This window comes from Mesoplodon mirus, assembly GCF_964341445.2.
Source record: "Mesoplodon mirus genome assembly, chromosome: 15".
In the NCBI taxonomy this organism is placed as follows: domain Eukaryota; kingdom Metazoa; phylum Chordata; class Mammalia; order Artiodactyla; family Ziphiidae; genus Mesoplodon; species Mesoplodon mirus.
The window spans coordinates 74532144-74556622 of record NC_138991.1 but is presented as its reverse complement, the minus strand read 5'-3'; the positions used below and the strand labels follow the sequence as shown (position 1 = coordinate 74556622).

The following is a 24479-nucleotide window of genomic DNA, read 5'->3' as shown; positions in this document are numbered from 1 at the left end:
TGATCACTGAACCCTTCAGAAAAGAGATGGAGGATAAGTCCTCAAACTGGATGAATCTAAAGCTGGTTAATTACATTCTGCCCACTAACACCTTTAGGAACCTGAAACTGAATGATGTAACCTTTTCTCCTTTTCCTAGCTGTTAGCTGGTAATGCTTTCTCCTACTGTAACTGATAAACACATTTCTACAATGAATCATCAAAATATGCTGAAATCTGCCTACAGGAAAGGCTCTTTGTGAATAAAGCCAAAAATGATTCTACTTTTTCAAATAAAAATTTAGGTGGCCTTCATTGAACTTTCAGTTCTAATCTGGCACCAATCAACAAATAATTCATTTAAAAAGTATTTCATCTTTTGGAAAACTTATGGAAGTGATAAGAATGGGCACCTAATACATTCTAGGCACTTGGTCTAACTATTAGAATAGAAAAAATTCCATTTCTTGATATTTGTCTAATGATCGTGTTCCTATTCAGGAATCATAATTAGACTATATAACTTGAAGAACTGTTGTGATGAACACCTAGTTTGAAGTCATCCAGGAAAGGGAAGACATTTGTCTTCTTCATTTCTTTGTCATGGTTAAGAGGCAAAGTAGAGCTATTTAAAAAAATATAAGGAGATTTTAAATAAAAGGACACTCTCAAAACTTTTATACTCTCAAAATGAAAGTCAGGAATGGTAAATACATACAATGGAATACCATTCAGCAATAATAAATGGATTATCTATATCAGAAACAACAGAGAAGAAATTCAAATACATTGTCCTAATGTAGGATTCAACATAAATTGTATGGTTCCATTTCTATGCTATTCTGGAAAAGGCAAAGCTATTAATGATGGAGGGTAGATCAGTGGTTGCTAGGGGTTAAGGATGGAGAAAGGGCTTAACTACAAACAGTCAGCAGAAGAGTATTTTTCCGGAGTGATGGAACTGCTCTGTATCCTAATTATCAGTCAGTGGTTACATGACTCGATGCATTTGGCAAAACTCATATAACTCAAACCAAAAATGTGAATTGTACTGTCTGTAAATTCAAATGTAAAGTTTAAAAAGAAGAAAACATACAGTTCACTGTTTACTGAGGCCTAATCTTAACACTATTTAAAATCGTAGTAGATAGGTGGTTTCTCTTGAACAAAAAAATAGGATTTCATTATAAAATCCCAGGAAAACCCATTTTTTTCCAGCTTTACTGAGGTATAATTGACAAATAAAAATTGTATATATTTAAGGTATATAATATGATGTTTTGATATATGTATACATTGTGAAATGATTACCACAATCAAGCTAATTAACATCTATCATCTCACATAGTCACCATTTTTTTGGGTACTTTTGTGTGGTGAAAACACGTAAAATCTACTCTCAGTAAATTTCAAGTATACAATACAGTATCATGAATTATAGTTGCCATGCTGTACATTAGGTCTCCAGAACGTATTTATCCTATATAACTGGAACTTTGTACTCTGTAACATCTCTCCATTTCCCCCACCCCTCTGCCCCTAGCAAACACCATTCTACTGTTTTTACGAGTCTGACTTTTTCAGATTCCACATATAAGTGAGATCATGCAGTATTGATCTTTCTGTGTCTGGCTTATTTCACTTAGCATAATGTCCTCTAGGTTTATCCATGTTGTGAATGGCAGGATTTCCTTATATTTTGAGGCTGAATAACATTCCAGTGTGTGTGTCTGTGTGTGTCTGTGTCTGTGTGTCTGTGTGTGTGTCTGTGTGTGTGTACCATGTTTCCTTTACCCACTTATCTGCTGACAGACACTTAGGTTGTTTCCGTATCTTGAGTACTCTGAATAATGCTGCAATGAACACAGAAATGTGGATATCTCTTTGAGAAACTGATTGCATTTTTAAAAGCTGTAGTATACACTGTAGATTGTCTGTGTACTCCATTCCACCCTTCTTCGGTTGGGGAGGCCAGAAAGCTAAACATTACATTTCTAAGACTTCTTTACAGCTGGGTTCTGGTTAGAATTGGAGCCAATTAGAAGCACTAATTAAATATCTGAAAGACAGTGGCCAGTTTCCTGCTGCTCTGCTCCTAGCAAGCAAGGTCTGAAAGATACAGGTTTTAGAGGAAGTTGTGGCAGCAATAGCAACAGTGCCATGCTTTTGAACTCAAAAGTCCAGGGGTGGACACACATTCCTCATTCTTCAGTCTTTCATGCCATTTTGTAAGCACCCAGTCCCCTGTATTAAATCTCTTCTGCTTGAAACACCTGGACTGGTTTCCATTTCCTGACTTCATCTCTGCTATTATAAAAGGCCAATTTATTTATAAAATAGTCCTACCTCATGGTCTTTAAAGATGGGATTATTTAGACATTCCAGAAAGGTCACATTAAATTCAGCAACCCATGGCCAAAGTAAAGCTACCACTGTTTTGCAGAGTTTTCAGTATTACTTAGCCCTCTTTAACTGTGTTGGAATGATGATAGATGTTAAACAAATCATCTCTTATAGGTGACAGCTCCAGGCTGATATCTGATAGTATCAAACCTAGCAGAAGACAGACTCTACTTCCCAGGTATCTCAAATAAAGTTTCAGAATTGAGCTTAATCCCAACTGGTCAGATCCAGGTATTCTGTCCATTCCAACCCTAGCTATCAGTCCCATGACTGACAAATGAAGACAGAACATAAATCCTTTTACCTTCTGACAACTGTTAGCATGTTCCTCATGGGTTTTCTGTTGTTCACTACTTGTGGATTTTAAAAGTATCTTTCATTTCCTGTTAACAGTGAACCACATTAGTCAAGCCTAAAATAAGTACTGCAGACTTGTTTAAAGACAAACTTCCCATGAGGCTTGGCAAACATAGCCTGAAGTATTAGGAATAAGTTTGGACGCTTAGGGACTGAGATACCTGCATTTTTACACCTCTAAGGAAGATACTTGAGGAAATACAATGTGTTTACCCACCTTGCTCAAATGCTAATACAAGCACAGCATTTTAGACAAGGTATGTGATGACAAGTTCAAAAAAATGCATCTGCGAGAATAAGGGTCATGGATGCGTGGTTGCAAATATACATGTACAGAAGGTGCACAGTACATTTTTATTAAAGGAATGAATAAGATGTGCATGTATTTTGGGCTCTATAGGAGTAAAAAAAGGTTGGCTTGAGCTAATTAGGTGGTTTCTTTATCTCTAAAGCAGGAGTTGCTCATGGCAGTGGCTTCTGGTTGCCTTTGCCCCTTAACACCACTCCCCGTTCCATTGATAAGAGTGTCCTAATAATGTTCATCTTGAAGTCCTCCCCTCTCCTGCTCTCTATTCCTGAGGTCCCAGTGATACTGACTCCAGAAGTGCAGCTTGTGACCTGGGCTCAGATCTCCCATGGCAAGGGATGGAATGTGCCTGGCTCAGGAATGGACAGAATATTGGATCTGACCAATCGGGATTAACAAGTTCACTTGTGATATATGTGATACATTTGATATCTGATATATCTGAGATACCTGGGAAGTAGAGTCTTTCTTCTGCTAGGTTTGATGTTAGAGCTATCAATGACTAACATGTAAAGTCAGAGAACTGTCCAAACATAGGAGAAGTCACATCAGAGGGACAAAGGAAGCCAAGTCCAGTACAATTAGACTAATGAGACCCTGGAACCTGCTGTATCTGAAGCACCTTTCCAGCTACGTGAACCAAAAAATTATCCTTTCCTTGCTTAAAACTCCGAGAGTCAATATATTAGTTAATTTTATTTGTTGGTTTGTTTTACTAATTTTTGTCATCCAAAGAGCCTTTACTAAAACATTAACCTTCATCCCCAAATGTATATTTTCGTGCATACTTTCATGGTTCTAGAGCAGTTTCTTTAGCTTTCATGAGATTCTTCAATGAGTTAATTCCCCAAAAGATCAAGAATCGCTTTTCTAGAGAAAAACAATCCCACAAAACTTGACTAAAAATTGCCCTTTTATGGCATATTTTTATTTTTACCAAAAACAAACAAACAAAAAAACCCTGACCAATTTCTACTTCTAAATAGGAAAGTAGATATGGAATAATCATAGAAAAGAAGAAAGGAAGTAATTAACCATGGCAGGTCAGGGCTTTAAGATCTTTGTTGTTCTACAAATTCTTATTTTTTAGCATCACCCCGAATCTTATCAAACACACTGAATGGCACTCACAGCAGATGTAGTTGGTATATAAGTCCATGAGGATGATTTAAGTTACAAGTTGAGATAATGTCATGGTTGATAAAACAGTTGACAATGAAATGTCTTATTTGGGAGATATTTAATGAAACAGTCATTTTGTTGTAGTTTTCATCTTATATTTTGGAGCCAATAAAATTTTTTCAGAACTCACCTATTTTTTGAGAAGGCTGAAAATATCCCGCAACCTAGGAGGTATACTAACATACTTAAATGATAAAATGCTTAAAAATTATTTTTAAAAGTTGCCACACAAGAATATGCACACAGTGCTGGGCTCCATTTCCACCTATTTTACACCCAATCTGCCCTGTTCTGATTATGAAATCTCAAGTTGCCTCTGCCTATCCAAAGGTGATCACTGCACAGGGCTGGTTCTTCTTTATTGGTAATGTAGAAGGCTCTACTGATGGAATTAATGGATCCTTAATGAATTTTTCCATTTCAAAAGGAAATTCTGCAATTCAATGTTAATCTTCTAATTTATAATTTGTTATACTTTAATGTTAATCTTCAAACTTATAATTTTATTGAGACCTCTACAGACATAGCAATGAACCACAATATACAACAAAATAAAATAAAAAACAAAACAACTCACAATACTCTGCCCATCCTCCATCTTAGAGAAGTGGGCCAGATATCAGAAAAATAAGTTTAAAAAATATTCTCGAGTAATATAGGGATCCAGCCTGAGATGGCAGCTTCAAAAGAGAAAAAAAGGAAGAGAAAGTAAAAGTGTTAAGTAACTTTCTTCAAGGAAGAATGGGAAAAAAGGTTTAAATGTCTCAAAATACAAGGAAGACAACACCTACCAATTATTAAGTTGAAACAAGTGCAGAACTATCTTAAAATAACACATTTTTCCCCCTAGACTTGCCTACAGGTGTGTGGGAGGAACTGATTACTGATAGGTGTATAAATAATATTTTGAAGGTAAGGAAACCTGTCATTACAGTTTTAACATCTTTATATAGAACAGTGTTTCTCAGACTTTAACATGCAAATAAATTATCTGATTTTCTTGAGCAAAAAAAGAAAAATTCAAATTCTGATTCAGTATGTCTGGGGTGGAGCCAGAGATTCTGCAATTCTCACAAATTCTCAGGTGATGATGATGTTGACAGTTAGGAGACCACACTTTGTGTATCAAGTCTCTAGAGTTCAGTATTTTTTTTTTTTTTTTTTTTTTTTTTTTGCGGTACACGGGCCTCTCACTGTTGTGGCTTCTCCTGTTGCAGAGCACAGGGTCCGGACACACAGGCTCAGTGGCCATGGCTCACGGGCCCAGCCGCTCCGTGGCATGTGGGATCTTCCCGGACCGGGGTGCGAACCTGTGTCCCCTGCATCGGCAGGCGAACTCTCAACCACTGCACCACCAGGGAAGCCTGAGTTCAGTATTTTTTAAGAGTTCCCCTTCAATTTAAATCAGCTTGCCAACAGAGATATTGTAACATTTTTAAACAGTGTTAAAAGTTCATACTTATAGAGGTGATTTTCCTTCACTATAGATAAAAAGAACACTTCTCAACTTTATTTTTTCCAACTTTATTTTTTCCAAGTACTATTTTTGGAGCAGTGGCCCTCACTCTCAAAGATTCAGCTTCAGCAAGTCTGGGGCAGGGATCAAGACTTTGCATTTCTTGAGCCCAGGTGATGGAGAAGCTACTATGCTTGTTGCCCCACTGTTTTAGGGCAAACATCAAGAGTTCTGCTGGAAATTTCTGTAAGAATTCATGAGAACAGAAAGTCTTTACTATCAGAAACTCATCAAGTATTGGAGCTTCAGGTGACCTGAGATTAATCTTTCCCAAGGTCCTCATTTGAGAGGCAAAGAGCTTGGGTACCAGAGAAACTGGGTGTCTTACCTGGAGCCACAGAAGTGGTTAGAGAAGCAAAATGAGGCCCAGAACTCCACTCTTTTATCATTACACAAGGAGTCTTGTCCCTATATCACACTACAGTTTTTTCATCTTTTTAAAATATTCCTGAATCACTTGCTGATGGATCCCTAACAACCCAACACTGAACACATTTCAGTTCTTCCAGTCACTCTCTTTTTAGAAATAATCTCCAATAAAGTATTTCTAAGTATGGCCCAAGGGTCTCCTCTATTGGAATCTCAACAGAGCTTGGCTTGCTTAAAGATACAGATTCTTAAAGTTGTCTCCAAACTATTGAATTTGATTCTCTTGGGCTAGTAACTGGGAGTCTGCATTTTGACAAGCGTACCTGCAAATGCCCCTCAGTGGGACTGTTTGATGAACAGGTCCATAAGATGATGGTTCAACCTTGGATGGTTCTCCTTGAAGGAGAGGGTTTAAAAATCCCCATGCCCAGGTTGCATGCAATTACATGGGAATCTCTAGAGGTGCAGCTCAGGCATCAGTAGCTGTCAAAGCTCTCCAGTGATTCCAATGTGCAGCCAAGGATGAGAAACAGTACTCAGAGATTTACAGATACTTCTATATTTCTATCCAATATATGGATGTTAAACCATCAGACAAAATGATACTTTCTTTTAATGAATATAGAAATTTGGTCACTTGGAATACCAAGCATATTAGAGCAGTTGGCTTCAAAAATTACAGTCTGATCCAGTAAACACAAATACTTCTATTCCAACAAAATAAGTTGGAAAAAAAGTTCTGAATTGGTGTCAGCAGGGTCCTACTGAGGTGGAGCTTCCTGTTTGCCTGGAGAACTAGAAATTCTTGTTATTTCCATCTGGTCACTTCTGGCAGTTTACAAAGCAAGGATTTTTATAAGTAATTATTTTTTTATGGATTTCTGGTTAAGTTACTAAATAATAAATGTTTCCCTGCAAATGAGCAGTTTGATTTAACAGTAATGGCAGGTTATAGTGACCCACATCAGTTTCCAGGATTCTTTTAAGGAGTAAACAAGAGAAAAGTAGGAAAATAGAATTCCTGCAAAGTAGAGTGTCTGAAATTCATCTTTTTAGACTTCAAAGTCCAAAATGCTAATGGAATGGATTTCTGAATTGCTGCCAAAGATGTTCTACCTAGTAAGTTTCTTGAGGGTATCTATATTCTAAACGATCAACCTAGTAATTTCTCCATAATCAAAAGTTGTTGGTTTAGCTCAAAAAGAGCTTAAGCTTTATGAAAAGATGCCATTTTAGGGACTTTAATAACTTGCAGAGCTGAACATAAAAACAGAGGTAGGTTAGTGACTTAATATATAAGTGACATTTATTAACTTCAAGATAATGACTACCTAATTAAAAGCAGGCTTGCCCTTATTCCCGTCTTACCCCTAGGTTCTTCATGACATTTTTTTCCCTTAGATTCCATATATATGTGTTAGCATACGGTATTTGTCTTTCTCTTTATGACTTACTTCACTCTGTATGACAGACTCTAGGTCCATCAACCTCACTACAAATAACTCAATTTTGTTTCCTTTTATGGCTGAGTAATATTCCATTGTATATATGTGCCACATCTTCTTTGTCCATTCATCCAATGATGGACACTTAGGTTGCTTCCATCTCCTGGCTAGTGTAAATAGAGCTGCAATGAATATTTTGGTACATGACTCTTTTTGAATTATGGTTTTCTTGGGGTATATGCCCAGTAGTGGGATTGCTGGGTCATATGGTAGTTCTATTTGTAGTTTTTTAAGGAACCTCCATACTGTTCTCCATAGTGGTTGTACCAATTCACAGACTTACTAGAGAATGGACTTGAGGATGTGGAGAGGGGGAAAGGTAGGCTGTGACAAAGTGAGGGAGTGGCATGGGCATATATACACTACCAAATGTAAGGTAGATAGCTGGTGGGAGGCAGCCACATAGCACAGGGAGATCAGCTCGGTGCTTTGTGACCACCTAGAGGTGTGGGATGGGGAGGGTGGGAGGGAGGGAGATGCAAGAGGGAGGAGATATGGGAACATGTGTATATGTATAACTGATTCACTTTGTTATAAAGCAGAAACTAACACACGATTGTAAAGCAATTATACTCCAATAAAGATGTTTAAAAAAAAATGTAGGCTTGCCGATACTTCCATTTTGGCGATGATATTAACACCTTTATTGATTTTCTCTTTCCTTTTTTCACCCCACAGATCACCCCTCAGTGCCAAAACAGGACTGCATACACTATGGTTCCCACATCAGACACCGGCATCTCTCTCCATCCTCATCCTGAACTCTGAATTTGCAGCAGAAATGCACTCAAAAGGAAGCTTGGGTGAGGGCAGGGGAAGGCTCTCAGCTGAAGTTCAGACAGAACAATTTGGCCGCCACCCCTCTCTGGAAGAAGTCCTTTTTAACAGCCCTAATCTGTGGTTCCTAATTTGCCCCTCTGTCTAATCAGCATTTCTCAAATATTTATGTCCTACAATTGTTGGGAGATCTCATGAACTGTCAGATTCTGATTCAGTAGCTCTGGGGTAGGTCCTAAGAGTCTGCATTTCTAAGTTCCCATGCAATGCTAATGCTGCAGGTTCATGGACCACATTTTCAAGTGCAAGGAGCTAGATATCATTTTTGGTGGAAAAGAAAACACAGTGATGGTGAAAGGCTATGTCCCCTGCCCCACGTCTACTAAGGAGTCAGTGGTAGTCAATTTTGGAGAGTCCATCGAGCCCACAACTTCTTTGAGAATTATTATCTGACCCATTTCCATGGCATATCAATGGCACCCATATTTGTTCTAGGACCTTACCACTGGCCAGAGCTAATTGGACCAAGGATGGACATACATGTGCTCGAGCTGAGCCAATCAGCTTCTTCCTCTCTTGAAAATTCGGGGTCAGACTTCCGAGGGCCAGTCATGAGCTGCTTGAACCAGGGGATGTAAACCTCTGGAACCGTCATTGTACCTCACGTGGAAAGAGAAACGGGGACAGAGAAAAATAGCACTGGAGGAGCAGAGATGAGAGAGCACCTGAAAATCAATTGCCGCCTGGATTCTTGAAAGGTTTTTAGTTCCTATTTTCAGATTCTTCCTTTCTTACTGTGGGATCCCTGGGAACAGCCCTGTATCCTTTTGATAAATTCCCCTTTTTCTTGCTTAAACTAGCTTGAGAGGGAGCCTACAAATCCTAATGCAAAGAGAAGGTAGTTTTACTTTTCATCAGAGAATACACTGCCTGTCCCAGAGGTCAGGATCTTAGAGGAATAAAGAGTTCACGTCCATATCCAGTAGTAGTGGGCAACTTCCTGGGGCTACCTGTGAACTTCTGTGCATCATTTAAAAGGAGCCTTTAATTCCTCTTGAAATGTCGGTCAATGTCAACTCTTCAAACTCTTTTAATAATTAAGGCTCTGTTTACTTCAGTCTATGTCCTTCCTACCCATTTCCTTCAACGTTATTATCCTTGCATGCTAAGTAAAAAGGAACCCGGCCTATTCCTCCAGCACTCCCCCCCTAAGCAGGTGACTCGCATTCCACCCACAGGAGACAGGTGGCTGGCCCACAGAAGGCATCCGGGAGGTGGGAGCTATGATTTTTATGAGTTCCTCTCTCCACTCTCTCATTCACCTGATTACCTGTTTGATCCTCCCATCTTGCCTTATCACACTCTTCCTTATTATAATCCTTGTAAATGTCTCTGATCTTCCACTTAAAATAAAAACCCAGTGGTTCTCCTCAGGTGGTACCAGCTCCTGGATTCCTACCTATCCTAAAGACAATTCCTTCCCCCACCCATCCAACCCCATTCATCCACTTGACCTCAGAAGATATAATTCCACACACACACCCCTTTCCATAACCACCAGCACATCCCATCTTTCATGATATGTATTAGACTTGGTACTGGTGGAATTCACCTTGACAAGGCTAGCTTATGCCAAATGAGTCATCCCTCAGGGGTAAACAGCCCAGCAAAGATAAGCCTCTAACCTTCTGCCTCCTTGAGATAAGAACAGAATCTAGATTCACTTTTATCCTGAGATGCATGGTTACAGCTCCACGCCACTCTGCATTAGTGAAGTTTCCGCCTTTTCATCTATTGGTGGGTACAAAAGTGTACAACCATCTGTTTTCATTCAAGATGTGTCTTTGGACATGTCTTCCACATCCATAAAGACTTCCATTCACCTAATACAGCTAAGAAAATTGCTATTGATTATGACAAGGTCAACATTTCATTATCTTTTCACTTATGGTATCAATTGTATACTAAAACTCCCTTAGAAGAACAAATATGTTCAATCCCAACCCCAATAAAAATGCAATATATTCATTTCCAATTTAAACTCATAATATATTTTTCATTGGTTTCTCTAAAATGATCTATTCCAAAGTTATTAAAACTATGCCTATGAAGAATATTCAATGCCATGAAAAAACACTCCAGATATAATGGTTTTGGGGAAAAAAAACGAAGACATACACATGATATGTCCAAAGTTTCAAAGTATAGTTTATGTTTATGTCTGGAAATACTAGAAATAAATATAACAAAATATTATTAGTGGTTATGTCTGGATGATAGGATTGAAGTAAATAGTTCATTCCTTCTTTGTAATTTTATGAAGTAAAAAAGATCTTTTCAGGGAATTCCCTGGCAGTGCAGTGGTTAGGACTCGGCACTTTCACTGCGGTGGCCTAGGTTCAATCCCTGGTTGGGGAACTAAGATCACACAAGCTGCATGGCGCTCTGCCCCCTACCCCTCAAAAAAGATTCTTTTCAGTACTCATGAACACGTATAATTAGAGAAAAAGTAAACATTACCTATATATCATGGCCTACATTCAGCAAATTAAAGTGATTCATGCATCTCCTTTGTTTTGACTGTCCTGCGGGAAGTACAGTTCACTACATTAATGTGATTTTCTCACAGGCTTCTTAAATTTTGTGTCGGAAAGGAAGCACTGAAGGAAGACTGCTGTGTTCTTTCCAAGTGCCTTAGACTGAAAGGATGAGATAAGGAATCAACCTTAGGGTTGGTTTGAAAGTGATAACACCTGTCTCTTGGACTAATACACTTGGGGTGGGGGAGAAGAAAAATGATGGCTTTAATACTTTTTTGTGTAACTTAACCTTTTTTTTTTAACTCAAAATATGTTGCTTCCTACCTTCTAAGGCAATGTGTTCTCTTCTAAAAAAGCCCTAACTGTTCAAACATATTTAAATATTTTATTTCTTCAAGTATTTTCATGTGGAAAAATACAGAAAATGATCACCACTAAGTAAATAAAATTATAATTGCATGATCATCTGCCTTTGAAAATGTATAAAACAAGAAAATACCCTTCCAATCAGACTTATGAGCGATAAGCAATGTTACCAGGTACTGACTATGCATATGTTTGTGTGTACACATACATATGTCATGTCTCTGTGTATGGCAGCATATACATATATATGTATGTGTACACACATAGTTATAAAGTAGATATACAAACATACATGTTTTTAAGAAAAATTAAAATAACATCAAGTTTTACACACTTCTTTGCAGTTTGCATTTTTTGGAACACATAAAACACATTTCTCAAAGGGAACAACTAATTCCAATAGCATAGCCATTTAAAAATTTAATACTGCCAAATTACCCAAACAAACAAACAAAAAAACTATACAAGATATCCTGCCTTTTGGCCGGAACTGCCATCTTCCAGTAATTCGCCAAAATGACCAACACAAAGAGAAAGAAGAGGGGCATCCACTGCATGTTCTCTAGGCCTTTTAGAGAATATGGAGCTGTTCCTTTGGACACATATATGCGAATCTACAAGAAAGGTGATATTGTAGATATCAAGGGAATGGGCACTGTTCAAAAAGGAATGCCCCACAAATGTTACCACGGCAAAACTGTGAGAGTCTACAATGTTACCCAGCATGCTGTTGGCATCATTGTAAACAAACAAGTTAAGGGCAATATTCTTGCCAAGAGAATTAACGTGTGTATCAAGCATATTAAGCACTCTAAGAGATGAGATAGATTCCTGAAACGTGTGAAGGAAAATGATCAGAAAAAGAAGGAAGCCAAAGAGAAAGGTACTTGGGTTCAACTGAAGCGCCAGCCTGCCCCACCCAGAGAAGCACACTTCGTGAGAACCAATGGAAAGGAACCTGAACTGTTGGAGCCCAATCCCTATGAATTCATGGTATGATGGATGTAAAGAAAATAAAAGAACTGGACTGTAAAAAAAAAAAAATAGATATCCTCCACTTAAAAACTTTCTTGAAAGGCATATGGTTATTTTTATTATGATGACAATAATAAAAATTAAAACAGTCCAGGAGTTTGGGGTGGGAGGGAGAAATGTCTTCAATGTAAATGGTGGGTTGTTTTTGCTTCTTTGTTTCCTTAAACTGGGTGGTGATTAAGAATATTTATTATCTCGTTCTTCCTCATGCTTTTCATATACTTTACAAATACCATTTTGAAACTGCTCAATATTTAATAAAAATAATTTTCTAAAAGATACAAAAGTATAAGACAAAAAGGCTTCCTTTCCCATCACACCAGTCCACTCCCACAGTGGTACAAATAAATTGATCATTTCTGATTTCAACTCCTCTAGTCTACCTCTATACTTCTCTAGAGGCAGGACTATTCAATAGAACTCTAGCGAACCACATATGTAATTTTAAACTTTCTAGTAATACTTACATTAAAAACAACAAAAAGAAAATGGTAAAATTAATTTTAGCAATATATTATTTAAATAGACTGAAAATACTATCAGTTCAACATTATTCAATATTAAAAATGACTCAGGTATTTTAACATTCATTTTTTCATACAAAGCCTTGGGAATCTGATGTGTATTTTCCTTAGAGCACATCTCAATTTGGATGAGCCGCATTTCAATGGCTCAATAACCCTGCCTGGCCAGTAGCTACTGAATTGGAAAGTGTACCTCCAGATAATATGCTCAAACCCCTATTTCTTGATTTGTCAACTTAAAAATTATCATTTGACTCCACAGTATACCATTCCCTCTTTTTCCTTCCCTTCACCACTGCTAATAGTATATAATATTTTGCTTTTCAATTGATCTGTAGACAGTTTAAACCTCTCTTCTTTTTTTTTTTTATTTTGTTGTTGCTTTATAACAAATTTAATCAGTTATACATATACATATGTTTCCATATCCCCTCCCTTTTGCGTCTCCCTCCCACCCTCCCTATCCCACCCCTCCAGGCGGTCACAAAGTACTGAGCTGATCTCCCTGTGCTATGCGGCTGCTTCCCACTAGCTATCTACCTCACGTTTGGTAGTGTATATATGTCCATGCCGCTCTTTCACTTTGGCACAGCTTACCCTTCCCCCTCCCCATATCCTCAAGTCCATTCTCTAGTAGGTCTGTGTCTTTATTCCTGTCTTACCCCTATGTTCTTCATGACATTTTTTTTTCTTAAATTCCATATATATGTGTTAGCATACAGTATTTGTCTTTCTCTTTCTGACTTACTTCACTCTGTATGACAGACTCTAGGTCTATCCACCTCATTACAAATAGCTCAATTTCATTTCTTTTTATGGCTGAGTAATATTCCATTGTATATATGTGCCACATCTTCTTTATCCATTCATCCGATGATGGACACTTAGGTTGTTTCCATCTCCGGGCTATTGTAAATAGGGCTGCTATGAACATTTTGGTACATGTCTCTTTTTGAATTATGGTTTTCTCAGGGTATATGCCCAGGAGTGGGATTGCTGGGTCATATGGTAGTTCTATTTGTAGTTTTTTAAGGAACCTCCATACCGTTCTCCATAGCGGCTGTACCAATTCACATTCCCACCAGCAGTGCAAGAGTGTTCCCTTTTTTCCACACCCTCTCCAGCATTTATTGTTTCTAGATTTTTTGATGATGGCCATTCTGACTGGTGTGAGATGATATCTCATTGTAGATTTGATTTGCATTTCTCTAATGAGTAAAGATGTTGAGCATCCTTTCATGTGTTTGTTGGCAGTCTGTATATCTTCTGTGGAGAAATGTCTATTTAGGTCTTCTGCCCATTTTTGGATTGGGTTGTTTGTTTTTTTGTTATTGAGCTGCATGAGCTGCTTATAAATTTTGGAGATTAATCCTTTGTCAGTTGCTTCATTTGCAAATATTTTCTCCCATTCTGAGGGTTGTCTTTTGGTCTTGTTTATGGTTTCCTTTGCTGTGCAAAAGCTTTTAAGTTTCATTAGGTCCCATGTGTTTATTTTTGTCTTTATTTCCATTTCTCTAGGAGGTGGGTCAAAAAGGATCTTGCTGTGATTTATGTCATAGAGTGTTCTGCCTATGTTTTCCTCTAAGAATTTGATAGTGTCTGGCCTTATATTTAGGTCTTTAATCCATTTTGAGCTTATTTTTGTGTATGGTGTTAGGGAATGATCTAATCTCATACTTTTACATGTCCCTATCCAGTTTTCCCAGCACCACTTATTGAAGAGACTGTCCTTTCTCCACTGTACATTCCTGCCTCCTTTATCAAAGATAAGGTGACCATATGTCCGTGGGTTTAACTCTGGGCTTTCTATCCTGTTCCATTGATCTATCTTTCTGTTTTTGTGCCAGTACCATACTGTCTTGATTACTGTAGCTTTGTAGTATAGTCTGAAGTCAGGGAGCCTGATTCCTCCAGCTCCATTTTTCGTTCTCAAGATTGCTTTGGCTATTCGGGGTCTTTTGTGTTTCCATACAAATTGTGAAATTTTTTGTTCTAGTTCTGTGAAAAATGCCAGTGGTAGTTTGATAGGGATTGCATTGAACCTGTAGATTGCTTTGGGTAGTAGAGTCATTTTCACAATGTTGATTCTTCCAATCCAAGAACATGGTACATCTCTCCATCTATTTGTATCATCTTTAATTTCTTTCATCAGTGTCTTATAATTTTCTGCATACAGGTCTTTTGTCTCCTTAGGTAGGTTTATTCCTAGATATTTTATTCTTTTTGTTGCAATGGTAAATGGGAGTGTTTCCTTGATTTCACTTTCAGATTTTTCATCATCAGTATATAGGAATGCCAGAGATTTCTGTGCATTAATTTTGTATCCTGCAACTTGACCAAATTCATTGATTAACTCTAGTAGTTTTCTGGTAGCATCTTTAGGATTCTCTATGTATAGTATCATGTCATCTGCAAACAGTGACAGCTTTACTTCTTCTTTTCCAATTTGGATTCCTTTTATTTCCTTTTCTTCTCTGATTGCTGTGGCTAAAACTTCCAAAACTAGGTTGAATAAGAGTGGTGAAAGTGGGCAACCTTGTCTAGTTCCTGATCTTAGTGGAAATGGTTTCAGTTTTTCACCATTGAGGACGATGCTGGCTGTGGGTTTGTCATATATGGCCTTTATTATGTTGAGGAAAGTTCCCTCTATGCCTACTTTCTGCAGGGTTTTTATCATAAATGGGTGTTGAATTTTGTCGAAAGCTTTCTCTGCATCTATTGAGATGATCATATGGTTTTTCTCCTTCAATTTGTTAATATGGTGTATCACGTTGATTGATTTGCGTATATTGAAGAATCCTTGCATTCCTGGAATAAACCCCACTTGATCATGGTGTATGATCCTTTTAATGTGCTGTTGGATTCTGTTTGCTAGTATTTTGTTGAGGATTTTTGCATCTATGTTCATCAGTGATATTGGCCTGTAGTTTTCTTTCTTTGTGACATCCTTGCCTGGTTTTGGTATCAAGGTGATGGTGGCCTCGTAGAATGAGTTTGGGAGTGTTCCTCCCTCTGCTATATTTTGGAAGAGTTTCAGAAGGATAGGTGTTAGCTCTTCTCTAAATGCTTGATAGAATTCGCCTGTGAAGCCATCTGGTCCTGGGCTTTTGTTTGTTGGAAGATTTTTTATCACAGTTTCAATTTCAGTGCTTGTGATTGGTCTGTTCATATTTTCTATTTCTTCCTGATTCAGTCTTGGCAGGTTGTGCATTTCTAAGAATTTGTCCATTTCTTCCAGGTTGTCCATTTTATTGGCATAGAGTTGCTTATAGTAATCTCTCATGATCTTTTGTATTTCTGTAGTTTCAGTTGTTACTTCTCCTTTTTCATTTCTAATTCTATTGATTTGAGTCTTCTCCCTTTTTTTCTTGATGAGTCTGGCTAATGGTTTATCAATTTTGTTTATCTTCTCAAAGAACCAGCTTTTAGTTTTATTGATCTTTGCTATCGTTTCCTTCATTTCTTTTTCATTTATTTCTGATCTGATTTTTATGATTTCTTTCCTTCTGCTAACTTTGGGATGTTTTTGTTCTATCTTTCTCTAATTGCTTTAGGTGCAAGGTTAGGTTGTTTATTCGAGATGTTTCCTGTTTCTTAAGGTGGGATTGTATTGCTATAAACTTCCCTCTTAGAACTGCTTTTGCTGCATCCCATAGGTTTTGGTTCGTTGTGTCTCCATTGTCATTTGTTTCTAGGTATTTTTTAATTTCCTCTTTGATTTCTTCAGTGATCACTTCGTTATTAAGTAGTGTATTGTTTAGCCTCCATGTGTTTGTATTTTTTACAGCTCTTTTCCTGTAATTGATATCTAGTCTCATAGCATTGTGGTCGGAAAAGATGCTTGATACAATTTCAATTTTCTTAAATTTACCAAGGCTTGATTTGTGACCCAAGATATGATCTATCCTGGAGAATGTTCCATGAGCACTTGAGAAAAATGTGTATTCTGTTGTTTTTGGATGGAATGTCCTATAAATATCAATTAAGTCCATCTTGTTTAATGTATCATTTAAAGCTTGTGTTTCCTTATTTATTTTCATTTTGGATGATCTGTCCATTGGTGAAAGTGGGGTGTTAAAGTCCCCTACTATGAGTGTGTTACTGTCGATTTCTCCTTTTATGGCTGTTAGTATTTGCCTTATGTATTGAGGTGCTCCTATGTTGGGTGCATAAATATTTACAATTGTTATATCTTCTTCTTGGATCGATCCCTTGATCATTATGTAGTGTCCTTCTTTGTCTCTTCTAGTAGTCCTTATTTTAAAGTCTATTTTGTCTGATATGAGAATTGCTACTCCAGCTTTCTTTTGGTTTCCATTTGCATGGAATATCTTTTTCCATCCCCTTACTTTCAGTCTGTATGTGTCTCTAGGTCTGAAGTGGGTCTCTTGTAGACAGCATATAGATGGGTCTTGTTTTTGTATCCATTCAGCCACTCTGTGTCTTTTGGTGGGAGCATTTAGTCCATTTACATTTAAGGTAATTATCGATATGTATGTTCCTATTCCCATTTTCTTAATTGTTTTGGGTTCATTATTGTAGGTCTTTTACTTCTGTTGTGTTTCTTGCCTAGAGAAGTTCCTTTAGCATTTGTTGTAAAGCTGGTTTGGTGGTGCTGAACTCTCTCAGCTTTTGCTTGTCTGTAAACGTTTTAATTTCTCCATCAAATCTGAATGAGATCCTTGCTGGGTAGAGTAATCTTGGTTGCAGGTTTTTCTCCTTCATCACTTTAAGTATGTCCTGTCATTCCCTTCTGGCTTGTAGAGTTTCTGCTGAGAGATCAGCTGTTATCCTGATGGGGATTCCCTTGTGTGTTATTTGTTGTTTTTGCCTTGCTGCTTTTAGTATGATTTCTTTGTGTTTAATTTTTGACAGTTTGATTAATATGTGTCTTGGCGTATTTCTCCTTGGATTTATTCTGTATGGGACTCTCTGTGCCTCCTGGACTTGATTAACTATTTCCTTTCCCATATTAGGGAAGTTTTCAACTATAATCTCTTCAAATATTTTCTCAGTCCCTTTCTTTTTCTCTTCTTCTTCTGGAACCCCTATAATTCGAATGTTGGTGCGTTTAATGTTGTCCCAGAGGTCTCTGAGACTGTCCTCTGTTCTTTTCATTCTTTTTTCTTTATTTTGCTCTGCAGCAGTTATTTCCACTATTTTATCTTCCACCTCACTTATCCGTTCTTCTGCCTCAGTTATTCTGCTATTGATCCCATCTAGAGTATTTTTTATTTCATGTATTGTGTTTTTAATCGATGCTTGATTCATCTTTAGTTCTTCTAGGTCCTTGTTAACTGTTTCTTGCATTTTGTCTATTCTATTTCCAAGATTTTGGATCTGGGAAATAGAATCTTGGATCATCTTTACCATCATTATTCTGAATTCTTTTTCAGGTAGAGTGCCTACTACCTCTTCATTTGTTAGGTCTGGTGGGTTTTTATCTTGCTCCTTCTCCTGCTGTGTGTTTTTCTGTCTTCTCATTTTGCTTATGTTACTGTGTTTGGGGTCTCCTTTTTGCAGGCTGCAGGTTCGTAGTTCCTGTTGTTTTTGGTGTCTGTCCCCAGTGGCTAAGGTTGGTTTAGTGGGTTGTGTAGGCTTCCTGGTGGAGGGGACTAGTGCCTCTGTTCTGGTGGATGAGGCTGGATCTTGTCTTTCTGGTGGGCAGGTCCACGTCTGGTGGTGTGTTTTGGGGTGTCTGTGGATTTTTTATGATTTTAGGCCACCTCTCTGCTAATGGGTGGTGTTGTGTTCCTGTCTTGCTAGTTGTTTGGCTTAGGGTGTCCAGCACTGTAGCCTGCTGGTCGTTGAGTGAAGCTGGGTGCTGGTGTTGAGATGGAGATCTCTGGAAGATTTTCGCCGTTTGATATTATGTGGAGCTGGGAGGTCTCTTGTGGACCAGTGTCCTGAAGTTGGCTCTCCCACCTCAGAGGCACAGCACTGACTCCGGGCTCCTCAATTTGGGATGATGTGTTGTCTATTCATGTATTCCACAGATGCAGGGTACATCAAGTTGATTGTGGAGCTTTAATCCGCTGCTTCTGAGGCTGCTGGGAGAGGTTTCCCTTTCTCTTCTTTGTTCTCACAGCTCCTAGGTCTCAGCTTTGGATTTGGCCCCGCCTCTGCGTGTAGGTCGCCGGAGGGCGTCTGTTCTTCGCTCAGATAGGACAGGGTTAAAGGAGCAGCCTCTTCGGGGACTCTGGCTCACTCAGGTCGGGAGGGAGGGAGGGGCACGGAGTGCGGGGCGAGCCTGCAGCGGCAGAGGTCGGCGTGACGTTGCACCAGCCCGAGGCGCGCCGTGCGTTCTCCCAGGGAAGCCGCCCCTGGATCCCGGGACCCCGGCAGTGGCGGGCTGCACAGGCTCCCGGAAGGGCGGTGTGGGCAGTGACCTGCGCTCGCACACAGGCTTCTTGGCGGCGGCAGCAGCAGCCCCAGCGTCCCACGCCTGTCACTGGGCTCCGCGCTTTCAGTCGCGACTCGCGCCCGTCCGTGGAGCCCCTTTAAGCAGCGCTCTTAATCCCCTCTCCTCGCGCACCAGGAAACCAAGAGGGAAGAAAAAGTCTCTTGCCTCTTCGGCAGCTCCAGAGTTTTCCCGGACTCCCTCCCGGCTAGCTGTGGCACATTAGCCCCCTTCAGGCTGAGTTCTCGCCACCAGCCCCAGTCCTCTCCCTGCGCTCTGACCGAAGCCCGAGCCTCAGCTTCCAGCGCTGCGTGCCTCGGCGGGCGAGCAGACAAGCCTCTCGGGCTGGTGAGTGCCGCTCGGCACCGATCCTCTGTGTGCGGATCTCTCCGCTTTGCCCTACCCAGGTATGTGGGGAGTTTCTTGCCTTTTGGGAGGTCTGGGGTCTTCTGCCAGCGTTCAGTAGGTGTTCTGTAGGAGTTGTTCCACGTGTAGCTGTATTTCTGGTGTATCCGTGGGGAGGAAGGTGATCTCCGCGTCTTACTCTTCCGCCATCTTACCCGGAAGTCTAAACCTCTCTTCTTAACTCACCAAATTGAGGCAGTGTTATCTCACTCTATCTGTAAAATGAGGGATTAGGGTCCCTCCGTCTCCTTTCATATTCTTCCCCTTTCCACCTCCCAAATTTTCTCTAGCAAACTACTACTCTCACATTGTCAAAGTTTTATCATTTATACCATGATCTGTACTATAACATTTTTACACAGCCATGTTTGTAAATTGCAAAATGAACAGCATTTACAATATGAAAATTACATGGTAACTACACTCTGCAGAAACAAATTGTACATGTGAAGGAAGAGAAGGCCATACAACACTGCTCTCACCTGTGCTGCTCCAAGAACCAGAACAAAGAAAACTGAGTCGAGAAGGGCCCGACTTAAATACTTCGTTAACTGAGAATATGCAGGGTTTTTTTTTGTTGTTGTTGTTTGTTTGTTTGTGGTACGTGGGCCTCTCACTGTTGTGGCCTCTCCTGTTGCAGAGCACAGGCTCTGGACGCGCAGGCTCAGCAGCCATGGCTCACGGGCCCAGCTGCTGTGCGGCATGTGGGATCCTCCCGGACCAGGGCATGAACCCGTGTCCCCTGCATCGGTAGGCGGACTCTCAACCACTGCGCCACCTGGGAAGCCCAGAACATGCAGTTTTATCACACTTTCTCTTATAGAAATTTCATTTGCTTTTAGGATTTTAGAGCTCCCTAAAAATCCTATTCTGCTTTTGACAGCTTTTTTTTTTTTTCTTTTAAAAATTTGCCAAAGAGCTACTGTCTTGGGGTTTCTTGTTTTTTGTATTAGTTTAGTTTATCCACCTATCCTTGGAACCCACATTTCTCTCTTTTATTTTGCTGCATTAATTCTTTTAGGAATGGCCTGGGGATGAGCAGGCCATTAGTTCTTACTTGTCTTAAAATGCTTTTATTTTCCCTTCATACTGAATTTGTAGTTTGTTGGGAACAGAATCAAAATTCCTACCAAACCAAGAAGGTATCATTCTCTTGTCCTCTAGAAATCATCTCTGTGGTCAATTCCCTATCCCACTCTCATTTCTGGAATCTTTTATCATCCTCTCCTGCTCCTTGGTGTTCTGAAATATCAGGAAAATGTGTTTAATTACCGATCCACTCATATGCTTATTCAACCTACTTTGCACTCAGAGAGCCTTTGTTGTCTGAAGATTTGGAAAAGTTAAAAATGTGTGTGTGAATGTATCTTTTATTTCCTCCAATTTTTTTTTTCAATTTTCTCTTTCCAGACACTCTATAAGAAAATGTGGGACCACTATCATGTCTCATCTTTTCACTCATATTTTCCAACTCTTTGTTCTTTTGCTCCATTTTTCTGGAAGATTTCTTCATCTTTTCACTATACTATTATTTTTTAAGTCAACAATTACACTTTAATTTCCAAGAATCCCTTTTTGTTCTGGAACTACTCCTCTTCCATAGGAGTCTGTTCTTAACTCTCCCTGATGATAAAATTTGGAATTATTTTAAGGATTTATCTCTTCTCATTTATTTCTGTTTCTTCTGGCTCAGTTGATAGGTTTGTTCACATTGATCCTTCTCTTTTAGCTGTCTGTTTTTCATCAGTATCTGCTGATTCTAGTTTGTTTGACCATGTTAATGAATGATCTGGACGCTACAGAGTAATCCAGATTCAAATCATTACCAACATGGCTTCTTCTTCGTTTCTCCTCATCAAAATGCAGACCATTCCATTTCTGGTCACTTCTGAAATAGTTCTTGGTGGTCACTTAATTCTGGATTCCCTAAGAACCATGAACTATTTGGGTTAAAAACTGGATTTTCTTGCTGCAGTTTTCAAAAGTATGGCAGATGAGGGTCTGATGGGCCTTATTTCAAAATTAGGCTTTATCTGACAGATCAGAGATCATTGTTATGACTTAGTCATAATGGCTACATTGAAACAGATTCTAGAATTAATTCAGTGTTACAAAACTTAGTTGAAGAAAAACTAATTTCACTTACATTTAAGGTCTAAACAAATCAATAAATGAATCTATCTATTTTCATGCTATTCCCACTTGTACCATTTTAGGATAGCCTGCTAAAGCAAAGAGACGTTTGGAATTGTGTGGGTGCCTCTATCCTTTCTTATTACAGTAGCTTATGCCCCCCCCCAAAAAAAACCAAAAAAACAAAAAACAACAAGTAAGTGCCCTGTGTCCAGAAAGACAATAAATACCACCTCAGACAGGAGGGTAAAGATCCTAAGACACTCTGTATGACAGACTCTAGGTCCATCCACCTCACTACAAATAACTCAGTTTCGTTTATTTTTATGGCTGAGTAATATTCCATTGTATATATGCACCACATCTTCTTTATCCATTTATCTGTGGATGGACACTTATGTTGCTTCCATGTCCTGGCTATTGTAAATAGTGCTGCAGTGAACACTGTGGTACATGACTCTTTTTTCTCAGGGTATAGGTCCAGTAGTGGTAAGTCAGAAAGAGAAAAATAAATACCATATGCTAACACATATATATGGAATCTAAAAAAAAAATGGTTTTGATGAACCTAGGGTCAGGACAGGAATAAAGACAAAGATGTAGAGAATGGACTTGAGGACATGGGGAGGGGGAAGGGTAAGCTGGGACGAAGTGAGAGAGTAACATTGACATATATACACTACCAAATGTAAAATAGATAGCTAGTGGGAAGCAGCTGCATAGCACAGGGAAATCAGCTCAGTGCTTTGTGACCACATAGAGGGGTGGGATAGGGAAGGTGGGAGGGAGACTCAAGAGGGAAGGGATACAGGGGTATATGTATACATATAGCTGATACACTTTGTAACAGCAGAAACTAACACAACATTGTAAAGCAATTATACTCCAATAAAGATGTTAAAAAAAAAGATCCCAAGACACACAAGTAAAAACTAAAATGGTCTCTGTGTGCCTATCTAATTGCTTTTCTCTCAGACTTGTAGCAGAGCCATAGTTAAGAAAGTTACTGAGTGACTGTTCTATCTTAAAGCTCTCTGAGTTCACCATGCCATGCCATGAAATCCTGCTCTACTGTGCAATCGTCCCCCATGAGAACAAAGACTTGCTTACGAGGCTGAATGTGTAAGCTGCCTTCCACTGATTTCAACCTCAGTCTTTCCTCAAACCTTGCAAACACACATACTAAGGGTCCCATCTAAACAAAATCCTCCAACACTAAAATCCTCAGGAAAGTTTATTTCTGAAAAATCCATTCTCAAGTGATTATCCATTCATATTACACAACATTTACATTTTAAAAATGTGAATCATGTTATTTAATTTTCCAGCTCAGATGGAAAACACTGCTAACACTGGTGATACTTAAAAAGATATGTTGCCCAGGAGAGAAGACTATAAAATGTTAAATATCTGTAATGAAATGTAACAGCTACCAAAACAAGAACAGATGCCTCAGCAGATGGTGCAACTTGTCCACCCAATATCTTTTCTCCCTATTTCAGTGGGTAATGAAGACGAACCCAACTAAAAATACTTGCTTCCAGAGGCTTCCTTACAATTAGTGGTAGCTTCGTGACCCTGTTTAGTCCAGTGATAGACTAAATGTTGAGATTTGGGGATAAGTTTCTGCTTTTCTAATATAGGTACAATGTTCCCCACTTCCTTTTTTTTGCTTTCTGCTGGGAGTGTGTATGTGACACCTGGAGGTACAGCACCCATTTTGCAACCATGAGGCAATGATCATCAGGTTGAAGGCTTATCAACTAAGGATGGTAGAGAATTAATATGGAGAGAGGCTGGATTTCTGAGGGAACCACTTAGCTTGAACCAGCCCTGTACTACCTACCACTGAACTTACTGTTATGTGGGCAAATATGAACCTATGTGTTTAAATACTTTCTGGTTCACAGCACTCATTCTTGACTAATGCACTGGCAATACCTGAACTTTAGTTGGCCCTACAGTCATGTGTATACGAAGACTTTAGTGCTTGACCAAAATAGAGATGACTTTCTCTTCTGTAATATTTCCTTTAAATCTTAGATAGAGGCCCATGGCCCCTTACCAAAATCCTTTGTGGTCTGATATGTTTCAATGTCAGAAAGGTAATATGGTGCAAATATAATACACTATGCAATAGTCCCATCAAATCTAGCCATCACCCTTAAGTCCAGTGGTCAAAGTCCAACCTGCCCCCTATTTTTGTAAAGTAAGTTTTATTGGAACACAGCCATGCCTTCATTTACATACTGCCTCTGGCTGCTTTTGTGCTAGTCACAATGGCAGAGTTGAGTAGTTGCCAAAGAGTATGATCCACAAAGCCTAAAATATTTACTATCTAGATCTTTAGAGAAAAAGTTTGTGGATCCCTAGAAAATACACCAATATTTATGCAGTGAAACCTAGAGCTCTTCACCCAAAGTGGGATAAATAAAGACTATATATAACCTCCTGTTGGTTTGGGCATAATTTTGTCACTAAATTTATGCCAAACTTATGGGAAAACTAAATTTCAAAGCTTTAATGCTTTCAGAATTATGGAAAAAGGGACTGAGGTTCTGTCAGGAGATAGGAGCAATCTGTCAGGCTGATATAATCCACCATGGAGCAGTCAGCTCGCTGGTCAGTCCTTTAACGTCTCATAGCCCAGAAAGCTTAAAAAGTTCTATTGTCTGAGAGCC

General features: G+C 39.0%; 1 protein-coding gene and 1 pseudogene across 2 annotated transcripts in view; one reads left to right on the top strand and one right to left on the bottom strand.

Annotated features, from left to right (window-relative positions):
* Positions 1-24479, bottom strand: part of PLCB4 (phospholipase C beta 4) — a 432769-nt gene that overhangs the window by 209504 nt on the left and 198786 nt on the right. The window lies entirely within an intron of this gene.
* Positions 11673-12503, top strand: LOC309816810 (large ribosomal subunit protein eL21-like; annotated as a pseudogene). Its single transcript has one exon. The product of its transcript is annotated as a large ribosomal subunit protein eL21-like (transcript).